Genomic DNA, 4,487 nt, shown 5'->3' with positions numbered 1-4,487 from the left:
AGTAACACTAAAAGACATCAAAATTGACATCTCTATAGGTGTATTGTATCAATGGAGAGTACTTTTAAGGTGACTGAAGTTTAAACATGTAAGACTAAATATACAGTTTTTTATAAGTCATAAAGTATTTTGGGTTCCCCCTCATACACATCTACGGATATACATGACAATTTCTTGTCAAAATTCTAAGATAAGAGCCAAAAGCAAGTTAGCTAAAACTGTGATGGAATTGGAAGGCACAGATAGCAACCAAAGGTAAATCATCTGTAGTTCTTTGAGCACTGGGAACCCAGATAAAAGGGAGGGAAGATGCCACAAGACCATTGCAGAGCCTACCTACACTCCCTAGAGGATCTGACAGCTGAGAATCACATTTTAAAATTATGACTATGCCATAAATCTACCGTTTACATGAATAAAAGCTGTAAGCCAGTCATGCCAGCTGCACCAAATATACAGTCCACTTTCTACCTTAGAGTTTCATGAGTAGAACCTCCCTCATCTACTCACTCAGGCTGCTTCACTCCCCAACCAGAATATCAGTGGAGAGCAGGTTCACTCTGAAATTCCATTATATGATTCATCATTTGGGTGTCTAGATCTAAAGATGAAAGGTGAGTGGAACAGTAAAATTGGTGAAGTAACTTTACTAGCCTTGTTGGTAAAAGAGTGGGATAGTCAGGGATCTATGATTAAGAGAAGTCTTTGAAATTCAAATCTAACACAAAATTTAAAACAATTTTTAAAGATATCAGGTACAGAAGTACTTTACCAGTGCTCACTTATGTGGCACATAGTAAGATTGGAATGATACAGAGATTAGTATAGCCCCTATACAAGAATGACAGGCAGATTTGTGAAGTGTTCCATATTTTCAATCTTTTCCCAATTGCTATTGATATTGATGATGTGGTAGGGGAGTATTTTTGCTGGCATGGGTTTGGCTGTCGGGTAGTATTACTTTGTTAACCAACACCTGTACAACAGCATACAAGATGTGGTGGGGGTTGTGACTCCCAGTCAGCCAGCTGGAGGGGAGAATCCACCAATGAATGAACCACACATAATCAAAGCCAAAGTACAACAAGAGAGCCCACATAATCTGAATAACCATCGTGCATCCAGATCAGGAAATCAAAGAGAATGCACCACAGAATTCCTACCACAGAAGGGCACCCTGTGAAGACAGGCAGTCAAAACAAAGAAATCCGAGATACAGAAACAATCAGAAAGACTCACCTAAAATGGGGAGATGAAGAAATAATCCCCCAGAAAAAAGAGCTAAATGAAATTAAGGCAACCAATCTATCAGACATACATTTCAAAATAATGGTTATATGGATGCTCAAAGAATTCAATGAGAACTACGAGAAACTTAGTAAGAATAATGGCAGCATGATAAGGGACATAGAAACGATGGATAAGAAACAGGAAGAAATGAAGTAATAGTATCTAAAATGAAAAATACACTAGAAAAAATTAAAAGAAGGCTAGATTAGGCAGAGAACCAAATCAGTGAGCTGGAAGACAAGGTAGAAAGAAATACTCAGAGAAACAAAATGAAAAATAACTCAAAAAGAACAAGGTTAGTTAAGGGAGTTTCAGGACAACATGCAACATACCAACATTCACGCCATAGAAATATCAGAAGTAGAAGTAAAGGAATAAGGGATTAAAAACCTGTTTGAAAAAAATGACAGAAATCTTCCCTAACTTGGTGGGTAAAAACTCACGCAAGTTCAGGAAGCACAAATGGTCCCAATAAATATGAACCCAAAGAGGCCTACTCTAAGACACATCATAACTAAAATAGCAAATTTTAAAGACAAAGAGACTCCTAAAGGAAGCAAGGGAAAACCAGCTAGTAATATACAAGGGTCCAATAAGGCTATCAGCTGGTTTCTCAGCAGAAACACTATAAGCCGGAAAATATTGGCACAAAATATGCCAGGTAATAAAAATCAAGGACCTAAAACCAACATTACTCTACCTAGCAAGGCTCTCATTTAAAATGGAAGGTTACAGGGAAAATGGAGACCACTGTACTTGACCAACAATAAATAAAATGGAAGGTCAAATAAAGAGCTCCCCAGACAAAAGAAGACTTAAAAGAGTACATCTCCACCAACAAGCACTGCAAGAGATGCTAAAGGGACTGCATAAAAAGGAGAAGAAAAAGAAAGACAGAAAGAAAAAGGGAGAAAGGCACAGGTATGTGTTGGGAACTGCACAGGTATGGAAAAAATGGCAATGAAATAACTACCTATCAATAATAACCTTAAATGTAAATGAATTAAATGCTTCTATCAAAAGATAGGGTAGCTAATGGATAAGAAAATATGACCCAACTATAGGCTGTCTTCAAGAGACCCAGATCAGAACAAAAGAACTGTGCAGGTTGAAAGGGAAGGGATAGGAAAAAAAATATTCCAAGCAAAAGGACATAAAAAGAAAGCTGGGGTAGCAATACTTATATCAAAAAGAATAGACTTCAAAACAAAAGCAAAAAAAAGGGAGAAAAGAGGTCATTACCTAATACTTAAAGTAATAGTCCAATAGGAGGATATAACCCTGGTAAATATGTATGCACCCAACAAAGGAGCAGCTAAATATGTAAAGAAAATCTTGAAGAACTTCAAGAAAGATATAGAAAACAACACAGTCTTTGTAAGGAACTTTAACACCCCACTGTCAATGGTAATATCTTCCAAGCAAAGAATCAACAAGAATATTCTGGCACTGAACAACACTCTAGATCAAATGGACTTATTAGATACATACAGATCATCTCATACCAAAGAAGCAAAATAGGGTTTTAAGCATGACGGAGGCTTACACAGATATACTCTGCCTCCTCACACAACCAAAAGAAGGACAACGACAAATTTAAAAAGAAAAAAATAACCTGAATTGCCAGAAAATCCAACCGTATGGAAGTTTGACGACCAAGGAGTTAAAGAAGAAACATTAATCCAGACCAGTAGGAGGGGTGGAGACGGATAGCTGGGGCACAGAAGACTTGCAGCAAGAACACTGATGGAGGACCAGGGCAGGCCAGGCAGAAGCTGGAAGAGAGGGCAGTCACAGATTTGCGTGCAGATAAACCAGGAGCAACAATCGGAGAGTGAGATAGACCATGAAACCCAGGGTTCCAGCAAAGGGAAATAAAGCCTTAAAACCTCTGACTAAAAAACCTGTGGGAATTGAGGCAGCAGGAGAAAACTCCCAGCCTCACAGGAGAGTTAATTGGAGAGATGCACAGGGTCCTAGAACACCACAAGCCCACACACCAAGGAAGGAGCACCAGAAGGACCCAATTTGCTTGTGAGTAGTTGGGGAAGTGGCTGAAAGTCAGCCCAGAGCTGACCAAGGAGCACTGTTCCCTCTCAGATACCTCCCCCACATACAGTGCCACAACACAAAGAAGTGGGTAGCTCTGTCCAGGAGAATACCTAAGGCTCCATCCCTTAATATGTAACAGGCCTGCCAAGATAAAAAATATGGCTCAAATGAAAGAACAGATCAAAGCTCCAGAAAAAAATAGAACTAAGCGACACAGAGATAGCCAACCTATTAGGTACAGAGTTCAGAACACTGGTAATCAGGATGCTCACAGAGATGGTTGACCATGGCTGCAAAATAGAGGAAAAAGTGAAGGCTATGATAAGTGAAATAAAGGAAGATGTACAGAGAACCAACAGTGAAGGGAAGGCAACCAGGACTCACATCAATGGTTTGGATCAGAAGGGAGAAATAAATGTGCAACTGGAACAGAATGAAAAAACAAGAATTCAAAAAAAAAAAATGAGGAGAGGCTTAGGAACCTCCAGGACAACTTTAAATGTTCCAACATCTGAATGCTAGGGGTGCCAGAGGAGACAAGAAAGAATAAAAAATTAAAAATTTATTTGAACAAATAATGAAGGTGAACTTCCCTAATCTGGCAAAGGAAAGAGACTTTCAGGAAGTCCAGGAAGCTCAGAGACTCCCAAAGAAGTTGTACCCAAGGAGCACACACCAAGGTACATCATAATTATCTTACCCAAGATTAAAATGAAGGAGAGAATTCTAGAAGCAGCAAGAGATAAGGGGACAGTCACCAACAAAGGAGTTCCCATCAGACTGTCAGCTGATTTCTCAAAAGAGACCTTACAGGCAAGAAAGGGCTGGAAAGAAGTATTCCAAGTCATGAAATCCAAAGACCTACATCCAAGATTGCTCTATTCAGCAAAGCTTTCTTTCACTTAAAATGGAAGGGCAGATAAAGTGTTTCTCAGATAAGGTCAAGTCGAAGGAGTTTATCATCACCAAGGCCTTATTATAAGAAATGTTAAAGGGACTTATCTAAGAAAAAAAAAGATCAAAACTATGAACAGTAAAATGACAACAAACTCACAACTATCAACAACTGAACCAAAAACAAAAACAAACTAAGCAAACAACTAGAACAGGAACAGAACTCCAGAAATGTAGATCACCTAGAGGGT

At 38.9% G+C, this 4,487-nt stretch overlaps 1 pseudogene; it reads left to right on the top strand.

Moving 5' to 3' along the window:
* The first annotated feature begins 776 nt into the window (after nt 1-776).
* Nucleotides 777-876, top strand: LOC119059301 (uncharacterized; annotated as a pseudogene).
* The last annotated feature ends 3,611 nt before the right edge of the window (nt 877-4,487 follow it).

The sequence above is a fragment of the Artibeus jamaicensis genome, unplaced genomic scaffold (genome assembly GCF_021234435.1).
Source record: "Artibeus jamaicensis isolate MK-2021 breed Jamaican fruit bat unplaced genomic scaffold, CSHL_Jam_final contig_760, whole genome shotgun sequence".
NCBI classification, from domain to species: Eukaryota; Metazoa; Chordata; class Mammalia; order Chiroptera; family Phyllostomidae; genus Artibeus; species Artibeus jamaicensis.
This window is presented reverse-complemented; position numbering and strand designations above follow the sequence as displayed.